Raw genomic sequence first — 19,000 nt, 5'->3', positions numbered from 1 at the left:
GTCCCAACGCGAGGTAAACCCCGCCGCGAACGCGAATAGAGCGGCGTGCAGGGAGTGTTGGGATTCGTGTGGAGGCACGAGGGTGCGCGCCAAGACGGGGGGCGGCGTGGCGTCATCGCGTTAAGATGGTAGTGCCAGGTCGATCGGCGATCTCTGAATTTAAATCGGATTTTTGTCATGTGTGTTGTGAATTTTAGCGTCTACCCGAGAATTCTGGCGATGTCACGGGGCAGGAGCCGAGCGAGCCGCGAGTCACGGGTGTGCTGTATGAGATTTGCTCAGAGTGCCGGCGATAACTCGCCCACTCTCAGAGGAAGTGTGTGCCCAAATGCATTGTGGGTCATTTCGACTTTGCTGGATGTCGGACGTTCACATGTCAGTATCTTGTCAGAATCTTCTTCTTCATATCATGTCCTTCATCCTTCATCTTCTTGTCAGAATTAGACATGAGTCATGAGCCATGTCGGAATAGTGGCCGGCTGTGACATATATGCCAGGCAATGTCACAGGACGAATACGTTACTTATAAGATGGATAGATGGATGGATTTATTTAAGATGGCTAAAATAAACGATTTCAAGACAGAGTAATTAATTTCCGGAGTCAAGTTCCAACAGGAAGTCTTGTTCATACAGTAAGGTACAGTGCGGAGTGGCGGCTGGAAGATGCATCGAAGCATTTGGGATGATCGATGCGCCGGACAAAGGGTATGCTGGCGAACGATGCTGATAAGGTTAAGTTATTAAAACGCATATGGGTCTGGAGGCAGATAATGTGGGACAAGCTGCCTCACGGGCGCTGCAGGGAGAGTATTTGGAAATTCAATAATTTGAGCAGAAATGTCACGTTTCAACAGAACGCTGATCCGAGGAAAGAGGAATATCGAGGTTTCAACTGTCGGTATGTGGTGTGGCTTGTGCCAAGGTGTGGGCGCGAGGAGGTGCGTTGATGAAGCGTTGTGCGAACGAGGAAGGATGTGCGATGGGCATTGTGAAGCACGCCTCGTACGGAAGGTCCTTGGACGAAGTGTGACGGTTGTTGGATTCGTAGAAGCTAGCATTTTGCGATGTAGAGCCCCAATAAGGGTCATTTGTCTGTCTGGATGTGGTCCCTATTCGAAGTTTGACCTTTTAAAGTTTAGTTGACCTTTGTTCGAGATATGCAAGGGAAAGGTCAGAGGTAATTCACTAACCTTGGAAGAACGACAGGCGGAGTCAGTCTACAGGGTGTTGCTTTAACGACAGGATATAGAACCTAAATCTGGAGAATATCGGGACATTATATTGTGGGTAAAACCAAAATCATGTACATAATTAGTGGACAGAGAATACAGTACGCTTGGAATTTAATTTAACCGGGCCGAGCGGTGGGGATTTGAGATGGATTTGAGTCACGTTAAACGGAGGACATTTGTGAGGATGAAGAGATGCAAGTAACGTGGATTAAATTGTGGTATCACGAGTTGGGTGCCAGAGATATTGTGGTTATTATAACTCACTGATTATAGGGGGCGCCGGGCGCACCGAGTACAGATCGGGTTGCATGATGGAGCACGCATGCATGGATTTTGGCTTTGCGAGGCCCCGGATAGAAATTGGCATTTCGATGCTGTGGATTATATTGTACCTGCCCGGAAAGGGGATGTCCTGTGCTGGGGCTGGCGACATGCCTCTGTTATTTGTCTGTCTGTCGGTCTGATTGTAAGTCTTTGGTACTGGGAGGGCTAATTGAGTGCTCAGGCGTCATTGTTCCATGGAGGCAGGAGCTGTGAGTCACAAAATGTAAATGTAACACAGAGAGATGAACAGGACAACAATGGAGTTTATATGGACGGGTTTGGGGATGCAACTTCGTCCGGGGGTTTTGGTCCAGCCTGCAAGGAGTCCAGGGGCTTGTTTTAGGGCTGGGTCGCCAAAAATGGGATGCTGTGCCCATCTGGATGTAAAATTATCCATCAAGGACGGGGAATAATGTGCAGTGTGATTGGGTAAGAGGTAAAGGCCATAAAACACCAACCCCATGAGGAACGAAATAAATGGAGAGATGTTGGGATCACATGATGGTTGGGATTGAAGAACAACCTACTGGGATTTCAAACCTGTGTTTGGGTCTGGGGCAACTGGGTGATGGGCAATAGTGTATGAGTGAGTAATTATGATCTGTTTAAGTGTAAGAGGCGGTGGAGAAGAAAGGGGTGATGAAAAGTTAGGTTGGTTGCTTATTTGTCACAGTAAGATGAGAGTTGTGTTTTTAAGCTTGGTCTTTGAATGAATTGTTGCTTGGAATGTGTTGATTGGAAAAGTGATTTCTGATCGCTGATCCGATCTGGTTTTGAATTGTTTGATTTAATTTTGAATTGATTGGAGGTAATAAGGATTTGTGTTGATTTCCTGATTTGAGTTCATCTGGAAACGAAGACAGATGGGATTAATGTGTATATCAGGAACAATTTGGAAAAGAAATATGGATATATGACATTACTAAAATATAACCAAGCAATTGAGAGTTCTTGGGTTAATGGGATATAAATAAATGCATCTACAAGTTGATGGTTTATAAAAATTTAGGTCTGGATGATACTTAAACGATGAACAATGTTGGCAATATACAAAGAATGTGACTTGTTTTTGGGGGGAAAACATGTGGTTTAAATTTGGTTGGCTAAGTTTTAAAGATGGAGATGTTTCGCAGAACTCTTATGATTATTTACATGAGTGGTGGACTATTCCATGGCGAAGCATTTTTCAGTTTTTATGATTAAGGTTTAAGGTCTTTATGATCTGTTTAGTGTATTTTTCAAAGGAGAGGGTTTTGGTCAATGATGATGCCAAGATTCCGGATGTGGATACTGGGAAACCATCGATGTTGGGGGGAATAAAGATTAATTCAGATTTAGCGTAGTTAAGTTCGAGGAAGCTGATCTGAAGCTAGAATTTTATTTCAGTTAGGCAGTTTGTCAGGATAGAGTGGGTGGTGGTGGAGCACGATTTGGTGGAGATGAAAAAGCTGGATGTCATCGGTGAAGCAGTGGAATTGGAGACCATGGTGCATTGGCTATGGTGCATGACGGATTAAGTGACCAAGGGGGGATAGGTACAGGACGAAGAGGAGGGGGCCAAGAACTGAACCTTGGGGGACACCTTAAGGGGGAGTGAATTGTGGTGATTAAGCTGTTGTAGATGCTGTCAATTTTGCTTTGGATGAATGGTCCAGGAAGGAAGGAGGGTGCAGGTGGCACCAGGTGTGAGTGCACAGGTGTGCACCAACAGGTGTGTGGAGCAAGATGGTGGTATCCAGGGAGCTGAGGAGTTTGTTCACGTTGTAAAGGTTGTTTATTTAGTTTGTTTATTGTAGAGAAGAGTGCTTTTGGGATTCCGGAGCCAGAGTGGATAATTTGAGAGTAGTAGGTGGTCCATGTGAAGCTTGGGAGTGAACTGATTTGGGTTTAATAGGCACAAGCTGGTCTAAACAGGGTGAGGAGGATGGCGTGATTGATGATGTCAAAGGAGGCGTTGAGGTGAGGAGGATGAAAATGTTGAGGTTGCCGGCATCAGAGGAGAGAAAAGGTCGCTGGTGATTTTGAGGAGAGCAGTTTCAGTACTGTGGCTGGAGCAGAATCCGGATTGGGATGTTTCATACAGGTTATTGGCAGAGTGGTGATGTTTGAGTTGAGTGGCCACAGCACGTTCCAAAACTTTTGACAGAAAGGGTAGGTTGGAGATGGGTCTGAAGTTATTTAGGGTGTCAGGGTTTAGTCCAGGGTTTATCCAGAATGGGGGTGAAGTTTCACGAGTTTTTGGGGAAATCGGTATGTGAAGCTGGATTAAGTTGGAACTGCTTGATGAGCCATGGAGATGGATTGGGTTTTGTTGTTGGTTGCCTGGGTGTTCGGTTGTTGCATTTTGTTGTTGCCAAAGGTTTCTGTGTGGTGGACACACTCGTTGGCTGTTGTCTTGTGTGACGTGGATGGAGATGTATGTGGCTGTGTGTGGCTGCCTGGAGGGGAAGGCGGCTACAGTGGTTGATATTGGTTGTGGGTTGTCCGGGGTGCTCCGATTTGCATAAGGGGTGAAGATTGGGATATTACATTATTTTGAGTAAGTATTGGCATGAGTAATTACAGAAGTAATTATGAGTTATTATGAGTAATTAGTGGTATGAGTATTAGTTATGAGTTCCAGGTGTTGAGCTAGTTATGCTAGTTATCCAGCTAGTTATGAGTAAGTGATTATTTTAGTAAAGTTACATGTTTCGCTGTGTTGTTGATCTGGGGACAAGCTAGTTTGATGGGTACCCTGGGGTCTTCGGCGTGTCTATGTGTTTGGCTGTCTGTCACACCGGACTCTTGAATGGGTTTTCATGAGACGAATTTCAGAATTGATGACAATTCAGTGAGTATGGTGGACAACGTGAAGTGGCTGGTGTGAAGGAAGGGGTTGGGAAAGATGGACCCCCTTCACGAATACCCAGTAGGGTAGCTTAATTTCAGACATAACAGTGAGAATCTATTTTGAGTGAATCACAGTGGGTGAGGAAAACATTGTGTGTGACCAGACACCAGAACTGACCAGAATTGAAATTGGAAGTAGACCAGGTTATTTCTATTATTTGTTTATTCGTGAAAATAAATAAATAATAGGGGGAGGTTAATGGAGGTTAATGGTGGTTTGTTTGTGTTAATGGAGGTTAATGGTGGTTTGTTTGTGGTAATTCTAGTTGAAACTCTCACTGAAGTAATTTTCGTTTATTTTTATTTTTTGATTCGATTTGAGAGTTGAGATGATTGATTTTTTATTAATTTTATAATTTTATTTTTATTGATGTTGGAAACAGGTAATGGGATGCTGAGAGAAGGATGGAATTTAATTTGAATTGGACTGGATTAAATGGGATTGAATTTAAAAATTGAATATTGAATAAAATTGGATCCACTTGGAAAAAAGTGGATTAGGAAATTGGAGACCTGTAGACCAGGCGCTCCCAGGAGACTTGTGGATCAGGTGTTCCACCAGAGGAAAAAGACCAGGTGTTCGTGGAGCACTTCACCTGCAAGAACGCCTTGGAACCAAGGTGGAAGGGACCAGTCCAGGTGTTGCTGACTACACCAACGGCAGTCTTTTGCAAGGGCAAGACTTCGTGGATCCACGCCACGCACTGTAAGTTGGCCATACAAGCACCAGACACCACACCCCCAGAACACAGTAAGGATGGGCCTAATCATAGGTACAATACTATTGATAGCGACAGCAGCTAGGGGAAACTCCGATTCCAATAGATGCGAAAACGAAACCCGACACCTCACCGTAACATGGGGACAAAGAGTATCACTACCATGTTTCGAACAGAAAGCCCTGCACACAAATTGGGTGAACATAAAATGGCTAGCACTGTCGGCAGGGCCTGGACGCGTTGGCATGGTACTACAAAAGCAACGAGAGTTCCGGGAAGACGGGCAAGCTAGCATTAAGACCTTGGCCCAACCAGGATACAAATGGGGAACCCCTGATTTTAAGCTACAAACACGCACGCGCCTAGAGAAAGGCATGACTATGCAGGTCCGGTGCAGCGTCTGGACCCCTGGCGCGGCCGGTGGCAAAAAGAACTACATACCATGCATCGAATACATACTCACGCCACAACCCCAGAATAAGGCCCCAAAGAAGGGTGAAAACACATATTGGAAAGTGGCCAGGGAAGTGGCAACAATTCAAAATAGGACACACTGCTGGTCGTGCATGCACTTTCCCCAAGCAGGCACCACAGGAATACACATGATAGTGCTACCCTTGTCCCTCAATGACCTCTGCTCACAACCTATCGATCCCCCATGTTTAGTCACCACGCTGGAAAGAGAAGGGGTTGACAACGGCAAGAGTTGCAATCGACAATTTAATTATCGCCCGTCAATGATTGCCCATGTGGCCGAGAGGCCTGCCCCCGTCTGGGTCAAACCACAGAAAGGGAGGGTCTGCCTCCAGGGTTCCGGCCACTTGCGTATGGGAGAATCAGAATGCGCCTACACTCTCCCCGGGAAGCTGGGACAAGGGAGCTCGGGGATTACATTACGAATAGTACTGCAAGATAAACACAACCACAACATAACGGCTATAACATTCTCTAGGGGGGTTAGTAGGATTAATGGGGTGGTAAAGGGACTCCAGTGCTTATCCACCCACCTGGTCCCACCCCATGGGACAATGTTTATATGCGGCGACAAGGCTTACCCCTATTTACCAAATAATTGGGGGGGCACATGTTATCTGGGTTCAGTCCTTCCTGACGTTGAGATACTGGATGAGCTAGACCCAAAGTCCTTGGACAGGCGTTATAAGAGGTCAGTCATGAACGAAGATGGAACCACTAAACTACACGGGAGTCTATGGGAAAAGGTGTTTGGTTTCTTCTTCCCAGGAGCGGGCACAGTCATGGATAGTTTCCGGATAGACAAATTGGCTTTGGCCCTAGAAAAGGTGGCAAACGACACCGCTACGGCTCATGACATACTATTGGACACGGTAATTCACATGCGTACAATGGTGATGCAGAAGTGAGACTAAGGGAAACTAGCCACGCCCTGACGATCGATCGGATCGCGCGCGAAAATTCTTATACATTTAGCTGGCTCACTGACTGGTTCCAGGGATGGACGGGCACCATAGTGAAGTGGTTATTGACCGCACTGGCTGTGATAATCGGGGTAGTAATTTGGGGGGCACTAATGAAATCTCTAGTCCTCCTCTATATGAGAAAGTATTTTACAGGATGGAAAGTGAAGAAGCCGCCGACAACAACTATGGCTCTGACCACAGAGGCCGTCGACCTGAACGGGTCCTTCAACAAGGCAGTTGCGACCAGCGCTCCAGAAAATTGCATTGAATTTTGTGGCAACTGTGATACTTGTGTGGATCCCATGTGGGAACTGGCTGCTGCCTGTAACGGTGTATGTGATGACTGTGATACTTGTGCTATAAACCCCTTGCGTGTACTGGCTAACGCTGCTTATGTATTACAAGCTGACAGCTGCACGCCCCCTTCCGACCCAACTATGGATCTGATTGCGACACTGGGTCTGGCGGTTGAGGGACCCGACGCGGATGTCCTAGACCCGCAAGCCGACCAGGCGCCCATGGGAGACTTTGACATAAAGGAAGTCCCTCTCTTTTCTTCAAATGTTTCGGATCTCTTTGATCCAAATGTTTCGGATCTCTTTGATCCACATGTTGCGGATCTCTTTGCTTCAAGTGATTCGGATTCGGATTTTTACGCTCTGTACCCTGACCAGGAAATTGAGACACAAGATACTGACGACATTTTGTATTCCCCAGAACAGCAACACGTGAGGGACCTCATGGGCATGACCGTTGATTAACTTCGAAGATCTGCAAGGACTGCGTCTGCAAAGGGTGGGGGGAGCCAGTTCCGCAGGGGAAGTGATGCACCCTCTGGCGGAGCAGAACCTCATCTGGACCAGACGTCTTCGTTGTGGATCCGAAACGTTAATGAACTTTCATGTTTTGAGCCCTCAGGCTCCGAGCACGCACCACACGACACGTTCGCCAAATGCACGGGCGAGGCGCTTTGGGCGCACGATATGCCCTTGGGAGATACCCGCATTACACAATTATTTTTTCAATACCCGCATTACACAATTATTTTTCAATAAAGCCCGATGTGGCACGTTGTCTCTTAAGATACTTTGTCTCGACGAGACAAGAGGAAGGAATGTCAAGTAGTAGATTTGTTATTGCCTAAAGTTCAGTTATAGACGTTGGGTGTTAATGTGTTATGATTTATATGATGTCTAAAAATGCTATTTCATAAAGTAAATAAAGGGTTTTTGCTTCGTTTTAGTTTTGGATGAGGAAAAGCTCAAAATGAGGTCATGCTGAACAGATTGTATACGTGTGCTTTTTTCGAGGCTGGTCGTAAAACCACGCCCACATGCGCTTGTTTTTTTGCGTAATGCAAGTAGAATGACATGAACCTATCGTTAACTATATATATTTTGTTTTAATCTCAGCAAACGCATGACTCTGTATAAACATGCTTTGGATTACTCATGTACACAAACCCATAAAATATATGGGTTTGTTTGGCTAAGCATACACTCTTCTCTTTGTGAGTTACAGTTCTGTTTTCTCGGAGCCCAGAAAAACAATTGATAAGGACGGGCTGACTCCCCCGAATGATAACGGTGGGAGGAACCTCTCCCAGTGTTGTTTGTTCCCTCGGAGATTTCCTGATAAAACGTGTCCCTATATAAATGGACTGGGAATCAATGTGTTTTCAGGAAGGCTTGACTTGGCATGTTCTTGCTGTAGATTGCTGTAGACGTCGGTCTCCTCCGGATCCGTATAAGTTGGTTCTTTAATAAAGCTGCGCCATTCCAGGCTATTGTGGACTTCTTTTGCAAACGAAGAGCTGATTCTTCACACTTCCCACATGTCCATTTAGGTCTCCTCCTACCACAACAACTTCCTCATCTTTCACGTTTTCCATCAGCTTCTCTATCGCACACCAGAACTTGTCCTTCTCTTCATCGCTCCGACCAACCTGCGGAGCATATCCCGAGATGACGTTCACCAAGAACTTTCCAATCATCATTTTCACCATCATCAACCTATCACTCACTCTAGTCACACTCACCGCACTGTCTACAAACTCCTCAGAAAACAGGACACCAACACCATTCATGCCCTCTGGGCACCCATGCCACACAAACTTGTATTTCTGTCCCTGCCTACCCTTCACCATTCTCACACCACTTCCCTTCCATCTCGTCTCTTGCACAAAACATATGTCCGCTTTTCTTCTGACCAATACTTCCACCACTTCACCTGATCTCCCTGTCATTGTCCCTACATTCCATGTAGTGGGGCGGTTAGCCCAAATATTCAAAAGAATTGTGCATTTTGTGATACAAGCACCAAATTTGGCACAAATGTACATTAATATGTTGCGAACATTTTCAGATATTGGGCCACTTGAAATTCCGTAATTTTTTTTTTCAAATTTTTTCAAATTTCGTAATTTCAAATTTTTCGGGTGACACCGTCACAATTTCGGTCTTCGAGGCCGGCCGATAGGCAAAGTGTGACCGGAAGGGACGAGGTTCTCCTGACCACGTGGCCCTCGATCTGGGAAGCGAGAGGCGTTCCATTAGTGGACGCGCCCCTCACGCCCGACTTTTGGGCGGCCCCGGCAGGCCGTTTGTTTTGACGTTCCGTGACAGGCCCCGCACCCCCACCTCCGGGCCGACCGGAAGCTTGTGCTGAGTACATCATACCTGAACAACTCAGTGAGGCAGAACACAGCAGTGCACACCAGGGTGACCCCTTCAGTGCATAAACCAATTAACCTGTCCACTGCAGGGCATATAGAAATGAAGTTATTTTCTGCATATAATAATAATATAAGTTCAGTTCTATATAACAATTTCTGTTATCACCACTACCACTACAACTACCACTACTACAAGCTTTGTCTGGAATTTTGTGGACTAACAGACAAACAGACATACAGACAAGCTGGGATCAAAACATTACCTCCTTCCACCATTGAGTGTAGAGGTAAACATCATGGAAATTATATCATGCCCTAGATTTAATTCATGCTTACCCGTGTATTTGCTTCACTGGTTCACAAGGTCTTTTGCATACATGTAATTCAGACTCTCGTCTTCATTGCTGACCACACAATGTTCGCAACATATTAATGTACATTTGTGCCAAATTTGGTGCTTGTATCACAAAATGCACAATTCTTTTGAATATTTGGGCTAAGCCGCCCCACTATATCGGCCGGCCTCGAAGACCGAAATTGTGACGGTGTCACCCGAAAAATTTGAAATTACGAAATTTGAAAAAATTTGAAAAAAAAAATTACGGAATTTCAAGTGGCCCAATATCTGAAAATGTTCGCAACATATTAATGTACATTTGTGCCAAATTTGGTGCTTGTATCGCAAAATGCACAACAGGTTTGCTATGCTGCTACACTAATGTCCCAAACCTCAGAAACCGATCTCCACTTCGGGCTGTACCCTGCCCATATGTAGTGGTAATTGTCATGGTTCTCTTTTTGAGGCAATGTTTTTATGGCCGGATGCCCTTCCTGACGCCAACCCTCTTGGTCGCTTCTTACGACACGCAGGGATACGGTGTACCTATTCTAAGCAGGGTACACACCGGTCTCTGAGGTCGATAACTGCATATCGACCAAGACCGAATTATGGAAACAAACTTGCTTATTTTTGATGCATTTCACAATTTGTGGTCGCGGTCAATTTACTTTCGACTAATTTATTAATTTGTGGCGATTTCAGGATTCATGTGGACAATTCAACATGAAGTGAAACAAGATCATTGAATTATGTACTGATGTGCTGTGGTTTGACACAGTTGACAATTCAATCTGCTCACTCAAGGTCACACACTCAATCTCTTGATTATCAGTGGTACACCGGACTTTATCAGCAAAATGTTTGTGCTCCATAGCAGGTCTACAGACTACACTACAGTATTGTTTACTGTAGCAGTCTTGCCCAGTAGCAACAAAGAAGATTGTGAAAATACGAAAGATCCGTCCGACATGTGAACTTTGATAACCATAAAGGTGATAAAGCAGATGCCCCACATGAGACATGAGGGAAGCCATCCTGAAGAAATCCAATTATGTTGATTGCTACAACAATGTAACATGGGCCAACCATCTCGCATTGGAATTCAACTAAGACCCCATTCCCACCCCATGGTATAATGAATTTCCACCGAGCAGTGAAGTGAGAGAAAGGGCTGGCAGGATGGCCTCGAGTTACACACACTCGCCTCAAAACTGTCTGGCATGGGCATGGGTGCAATTCCTGATCCAGCAATAACTGTCAGGCCGAGTGTTTCACAGGCAGGTTGATTCATCAATGTGTGTGCCATCTCTTCGATGGACGTTAAACGGGCATCCCATCCCGTCTGCCAGAATTCGTTGGTGAACGGTAAAGATCTCGTCGTGTCCTTCGCGAAGAGTTGACGAGCTAATGCCGGCATCATGGCCAAATTCCAAATTCCTACCCAAGCTCGTCGAACATCAGAGACCTGGTTCGTGAAGACTGGGGCCAATCTTCCCCCGGACAACCCCACAAGGAAAGGTGGGTTAATAATGGCCGTTAAAAGAAGAAGAAAAAGAGGAAGTGAGAGAAACATTCTCTAGAAGGAAATGGAGGAAATTAAAGTTGACCATATAAACATGATTAATGTATTTTAATCTTTTAAATGAGAAATTTTTTCTGTTTGTTTTGATTTTCTGCATTTCTTCAATAATTGAGAGCTTTCAACTTTTATTAACAGCATGTGTAATTTAATACAAAGTAAATACATTTTTCCTGTATTATTGAAATAAAATGCATAATTTGGGGAGCATGATTAATGTATTTTAACTTTCTAAATTAATTTATTTTGTTTTGTTTTGTTGATTTTCCGAATTTCTGTAATAATCTCCAAAGATGTTAATTTTTATTAACAGCATGTGTAATTTAATACAAAGTGAATACATTTTTCCTGTATTATTGAAATAAAATGCATAATTTGGGGAGCATGATTAATGTATTTTAACTTTCTAAATTAATTTATTTTGTTTTGTTTTGTGATTTTCCGAATTTCTGTAATAATCTCCAAAGATGTTAATTTTTATTAACAGCATGTGTAATCTATCTATAATTCCAGCAATCTCTGTGTGTCTGTCTGTGTGTCTGTGTGTCTGTGACCGCTGTTTCTCGACAACCACGGGTCCGATATACTTGAAACTTGCCAGGTATATTGCTGGGGACCCGAGGATGTGCCTTTTCAAGGTTTGTAATTAATCGGACAAGTACCTACCGAGCTATGTCCAAAAAACGCTTCAACCAATCAGAGAGCAGCGAGCTATCACGTGTGCCGAACCGTTAATGCAATGCAAGCGTTAATGCGTTAATGCAAGGCTTTTCTTTTTTCCCCTCTTCTCTTTCTACTTTTCCTTGCGATTAAATTGCAAACAGCCAAAATACGTTGGCGCTAATTGAATAATTGGCCATTAACACTAAAATAATCGTAACTGCGATATGCCAACTTCCGGACAGTGCAGCCTTCCATGTTGTTGTTGTTTGCAGCAGCTGTTTGCAGCAAGGCAAGGCTTTTCTTTTTTTCCCTCTTCTCTTTCTACTTTTCCTTGCGATTAAATTGCAAAAAGCCAAAATACGTTGGCGATAATTGAATAAATGGGCATTAATAGATAGATAGATAGATATGCGATATGCGAACTTCCGGACAGTGTGCGCGTTACGAGCTGACCGCCATTACGGTACGTAATTCGATTTCTTATGCGCATTATTTCTCCCAATTCAGTCAGAGCGAAGGGCGGAAGCGAAGAGCGTTGTTATTTTTTGTTTACGGGCGTACGGGCGGGGTAGAGCGTACGGGTAGCGTTTTTTTTTTTTTTGGGCAAGGAACGGGCACCCACGTACGGGCAATGCCCTAGTCTATCTATAATTCCAGTAATCTCTGTGTGTCTGTGTGTCTGTGACCGCTGTTTCTCGACAACCACGGGTCCGATATACTTGAAACTTGCCAGGTATATTGCTGGGGACCCGAGGATGTGCCTTTTCAAGGTTTCATATTAATCGGAGAAGTAGTTACCGAGCTATGGCGATTTAGCCGTTCGCCGTTCGCTTTGGCTTTGCGAATGGACCAAACCATTTCATGTAAATAGAGGGGGGGGTTCTGTGGTCGTTGCGAATGGACCAAACCATTTCATGTAAATAGAGGGGGGGGGGGGTTCTGTGGTCGTTACTGCCGCGTGGTTTCAAAGTTTTTTTTTGTTGTTGTTGTTTGCACGCATGTTTTTTTGCACGCACGTACGGGCACCCACGTACGGGCACGTCCTAGTTTAATACAAAGTGAATACATTTTTCCTGTATTATTGAAATAAAATGCATAATTTGGGGAGCATGATTAATGTATTTTAACTTTCTAAATTAATTTATTTTGTTTTGTTTTGTTGATTTTCCGAATTTCTGTAATAATCTCCAAAGATTTTAATTTTTATTAACAGCATGTGCTATTTGACACAAAGTAAATACATTTTTCCTGTATAACTGAAATAAAATGCCTAATTTGGGGAGCATGATTAATGTATTTAACTTTCTAAATTAATTTATTTTGTTTTGTTTTGTTGATTTTCCGAATTTCTGTAATAATCTCCAAAGATTTTAATTTTTATTAACAGCATGTGCTATTTGACACAAAGTAAATACATTTTTCCTGTATAACCGAAATAAAATGCCTAATTTGGGGAGCATGATTAATGTATTCAACTTTCTAAATTAATTTATTTTGTTTTGTTTTGTTGATTTTACGAATTTCTGTAATAATCTCCAAAGATTTTAATTTTTATTAACAGCATGTGCTATTTGACACAAAGTAAATACATTTTTCCTGTATAACTGAAATAAGACGCATAATTTGAAATACTTTAATTGATTGAATATTTAATTTTTGTAATGTTATATATTATACTAAAAGTCAGTGTAGGCTATTTAATACAAATATTGAGATATTTTGAATGTAATTATAGACATTCATATATTGACCGAAGCATTTCAACCTTTTAAATGCATTTCTTCTGTTTTGATTGATTCACCAATGCAAATAGATAATTGATTTCTTTTTCTGTCTGTATAATGTATTTGTTACTATGTGAAATTATTTATATTGTAAACTTGACATTATTAGTCCTTGGACGACAGTCACGTACATTTTTTCTTTTATTCTAATAAAACCGAATTGATTGATTGATTGACAAGCAGGCCTTTCATAATCAAGTCTTCCAGGTATTGCAAAGCCTCAAGGAAAGCAAAAACGAGCTTCATCAGGAGCACGTCGCCAACCGTGACATAAGGCATTTAACGTCCTTGCTAAAATGAATATAAATAAACGACCATATAATCTGTCTTCCTATACGTCAGATCAGGATCTTGCCCAAAACACTTTTTGCATGAAAAGATAAGCAGCCTCTGATTCGCATTTAATGTATCCACTCTCTCCAAGGTTACAAATCGGACACATTCATTAAACCACCACATGGCAGTGTTTCAGCCACAGTCTCATCATCAGAAACACTGAAGATCATGAAGTACTCCAAAATAAAGACATGTTGACTTGATCCATTGTCTGCCCTGGTGACGAGCAAATGTCTTGATTATTTTGTGCCAGCCACAACTAAACTGTCTAGTTTAACTGTAATCTGAACAACTCACTTGCAACAGGTGTGTTTCCCTCAGCACTGAAGTCTGACCTTGTAACACCTGTCGTGAAGAAATCGACCCTCGACCCAGAAGTTTTGACAATCTAACTCTTCCTTGATCTCAAGTCCGCTTTTGGCATGACTCATCATGCACTTCTACTTACTCGCTTGAAGAAAAGATTTGGAGTCTGTGGCCTAGCTATAAATTGCTTTAATTCATACCTTCGGAGAAGAAAGCAAATGGTGGCTGTGGGAGAAACGGGATCCGACTCTGTATTGCTCAAGTGGGGATTGCAACAGAGATCTGTTTTAGGCCGGGTATTATTTGTATGCTACACCACCCCCACTGATGACATCGTAGAGGCACATGGACCGTGTAAGTTCTATGCTGATGATACACAGCTCTACATCACCATGAAACCTGCTGAGAGAGACCAAACGATTGACAAACTGTAACGTTGCATTCTGAATGTTAACCGGTGGATTATAGTAACTTCCTCGCTCTAAATAACACTACGACAGAAGTTATGAATTTCTCCTTCGGCACATCTGCAGGTCTCAAGATTTTGCATATTTCTGCTGATGCTTTCCTAGTGTAACCAACAGGAACATGCTCATGATCTTGGAGTCATTTTTGTCAGTGATCACAGAATTCGACAACCTGTAAACACTATTTGCAGGAATGCTTCGTTTGCACTGCGCAGAACTGGAGATACACGTAAATACCTCGATAAATGCACAACAGAAAAACACTTGTCCACGTTTTTGTATATTCACTTCTTGATAATGGTAAGAATATCCTTTCTGCATTTCCAGACAAAGATATAAGGGAATTAAAAAGAATTATAAAGCCTGTCTTGATTCTGTAAGTAAAAAGTGTACCCATGTTACTCCAATGTTAAAATCTCTCCATTCACTCTCAATATGACAATGCACCGATTTTAAAATTCTCCTCATATTCAAGTCATCTTGTCTAATTTAATTAATTTGGACACTCCAGCAAGAGCTCTTCGATCATCATCCAAAAGGCTTCTTCTGACTACCTCTGGCAGAACCAAATACAGGATTGTTCGTCCACTCGTGCTTTCTAGGCTGGATTAAGGTAGTTCTTTACTTGATGGAACCACGAAATAGGATTTGTATAGATTACAGAAAGTACAGAATAACTGTGCACAAATGATCTTTCAGCAACCTAAACATTCCCATGCAACTCCCATGTAAAGCCAAATATACTGGTTCCCAGTTGCAGAGATAATACAATATAGAACTAGAGAGAAGCCAATGGCGAGCCATCGCAAATCCTCATGCTTCCCACCGAAAGCAAACTGAAATAGCAAAAAGTTCGACCAAGAAAGACCAATATCAAATATTTCGTTAAAAAAAAAAAATTTGACCCCTGGGACCACAGGTTCCTAACATCGTCAAAAAAAAAACATCGTTGTATATTTCCAATGTTGATTGCATATACAAGGTCTTTAAAAAAATGTTTAAAAATGTGCACGTAATTGCATTTTTTTGTACTTCACTTTTTGAATTCACCACGGGGCCCCAGATGGTGAGGCCAAAAATGATACTGCTCTTGCACTTTATGCCATGTGGTGATCATAACTACCAAATTTGATGAATTTCTGTACAATCGTTTATGAGATAGCATGACAGACAGACAGAGCTACTTATCCCCCCCTTTTTTTAAAAGCATGGGGATAATAATTATTTGAACTTGCAAGTCCTTGTCATCTTCTTTTCCAGTATATTTCCCATAATGCTTTACACAGCAAAGAACCCTTGTCGTACATAAGTTCCACAAAAGGTGGTCTATAATTCCTTTCAATCAATTGCCTCTCCATTGTCGCGTTCCTGTCACCACGCGGCACTCATTGGCCGAGCCCATGGTTCTGTGATGGAGCCTACGACCAAGTTCACCCATATGTGGTGCTTTGTACTGCTGTTTCTTGCTTGTTGAAAAGATTCACGCTCCCGGTCCGTGTTGCCAGCAGCCCATTCCAAAGTAATCATGTTTTTTTGGTGTTGTTGTTTTGTATGCAGCCTGTGGGTCTGTTTCTCTGTTTGTTTGTCTGTCTGTTTGTGTCTGTTTGTCTGTCTGTTTGTTTGTCTGTTTGTTTGTCTGTCTGTTTGTTTGTCTGTTTGTTTGTCTGTATGTTTGTCTGTCTGTTTGTCCGCACAGAATAAATATGATTTTCTCGGCAACCGTTGGTCTGATTGACAGGAAATTTCCACCATTTCCAGGTGCAACTCCACCTGTATAATTTTTTGACGACAATTATGACGTCATAGGTCACGTGGTATGGGCGCCATCTTGGAAAAACCGAAAACATTTGCATCTCTATCATCATTTTTCTGGAAGCTAGACTATGCCACTGATGCAGTACTGTAATCATTTTGCCGACCTTGGAAGGATGACAGGCCGAGTCAACCCACCTGTTATTTCACCAGCATGACAGGGGGCTCAAACTCAAGACCCTAAGACTTTAAGACAGTCAATTTAACCATTAAGCCAACACCAGGCATATGTTTTTTTTTGCATGAAACAGTGCTATTGCAGACATCTACATCATGAGATTTAAAAAATGAATTAACAAAACGTTTGAATTTGTCTCGGGCGATTTGTCCAACATATATACCTTACCAATATACAGTATAGGTCTATTTTGATAAACGTTACGGTTTCTGAATAATTTTATCAATTATTGCTATGATCCTAAAAAATGCAGCCAGAACTTAAATATTTTCTTTTCATGTGTACATCTATGATAGATAAATAGCAGTAAGAGGAAAGAAGAAGCTTGTAAAAAAAAACAACTAATTTTTGCATCCAAGCCGACTTGTGCAAAAAGGTACAGTATTGGATATACAGTTGTGGCCAAAATATTGGCACCTTGCACCTTTTTCAAATAACTCACAATTTTCTAGAAAAATAAGTTGAAATTGACAAAAGTATTTGGTCTCCACAATTCTTTATTTCACTGTTAATATTACAGAACCTTTGTTTTTTATTCAAAACTTAATAAATCCTATTAAATCAAAAAATAAAAATAAATAGCATTGACAAAATTATTGACACCCTAGACTTAATATTTGGTACCACGGCCTTTGGACAAAATAACTACAGTCAAGCGCTTCCTGTAGCCATGAATGAGCTTCCTACACCTCTCCATTGGCAGTGTGGCCCACTCTTCTTGTGCAAACTGCTCCAGTTCTCCCAGATTTGAAGGGTGCCTTCTTCCAACTGCTGTTTTCAGATCTCCCCACGGGTGTTCAATGGGATTTAGATCTGCACTCATTGCTGGCCACTTCAGAACAGTCCAGCGTTTTGTCTTGAACCATTCCTGGGAGCTTTTTGAAGTGTCTTTAGGGTCATTGTCCTGCTGCAAGACCCATGACCTTCGACGAAAATCCCGTTTTCTGGCACTGGGTTGAACATTGCGCTCCAAAATGCTTTGGTAATCTCCTGATTTCATGATGCCATGCACACATTCAAGGCACCCAGTGCCAAAGGCAGCACAGCAACCCCAAAACGTCACTGAACCTCCTCCAGGTTTGACTGTAGGGAAGGTGTTCTTTTCTTTGAAGGCTTCATTTTGGTTTCTGAAAACATAGAGATGATGTGCTTTACCACAAAGCTCTAATTTGGTCTTATCTGTACACAGGACATTCTCCCAGAAGGATTTTGGCTTCTTCAGGTGTGTTCGAGAAAACTCCAGTCGGACTTTATGTCTCTCTTTTAGCAGAAGCGTCCTCCTCAGTCTCCAACCATAAAACTCCCTTTCATTGAGTTGGCGACGGATGGTGCGAGTTGAAACTGTCGTACCTTGTGTCTGAAAGTAGGCTTGACTCTGTTTGGCAGTTGATCGAGGTGCTTTCTCCACCATTCTTCACTCCAATCTCCAACAATCCTTCGCTGCATTCTTCGATCAAGTTTTCTCTTACGGCCACGTCCAGGGAGGTTGGCTACAGTGCCATGGGCACATGACTTCCTGAAAGAAAACTTCCTGATAACATTGCTTACGGTGGACACAGGACATCAAGGTCTCTGGAGATGGACTTGTAGTCTTGATTGGCCATGCTTGGCTACAATCTTATGTCTGACCTCCTCAGACAATTCTCTGGTTTTCATTTTCTCCATGCTCATTGCGGTATGCAGTGACACAAAACAGCAGAATGTCTCCTTTTCTCCATTCCAACAGGTTGAATGAGTAATTTTAATATTGCAGGCACCTGCAACTCCAAAGTAAAGGAGAATCACCTGCTTGAAATCTAATTATTTCTAACAACTTCTAAAAGGTGCCAATAATATTGTCCGGGCCATTTTAGGATTTTTGTGTGGAATAAGCTAAGATTTATAAATTTTTTCAGCTTTTTTTTTTTTTTTTTGTTCCACTGTAAACCAAAGAAATACATACGTTGATTCCAAAATATTTTTAAATTTCAACTATTTTCTGGAAGAAAGGGTGCATTATTTGAAGAAAGTGCAATGGTGCCAACATTTTTGGCCACGACTGTATTAAAAATAGACCAGCATGAAATTGGGAAATTTTCACTTTCAGACTGGTATTACACCACCTGAGTTGACAAACATATGTATATACACCACCGGTCAAAAGTTTTAGAACACCTCAATTTTTCCAATTTTCATTGAAATTTACGCAGTTTAATGTCCAGTGAATAACCTGAAATGGTACAAAGGTAAGCAGTGAACTGCTAGAGGTTAAAA

The 19,000-nt window shown here is 42.4% G+C and overlaps 1 protein-coding gene across 2 annotated transcripts in view; it reads right to left on the bottom strand.

The window, feature by feature from the left end:
- Positions 1-19,000, bottom strand: part of RSPRY1 (ring finger and SPRY domain containing 1) — a 242,018-nt gene that overhangs the window by 9,364 nt on the left and 213,654 nt on the right. The window lies entirely within an intron of this gene.

The sequence above is a fragment of the Myxine glutinosa genome, chromosome 2 (genome assembly GCF_964187855.1).
Source record: "Myxine glutinosa chromosome 2, kmMyxGlut1.1, whole genome shotgun sequence".
In the NCBI taxonomy this organism is placed as follows: Eukaryota; Metazoa; Chordata; class Myxini; order Myxiniformes; family Myxinidae; genus Myxine; species Myxine glutinosa.
This window is presented reverse-complemented; position numbering and strand designations above follow the sequence as displayed.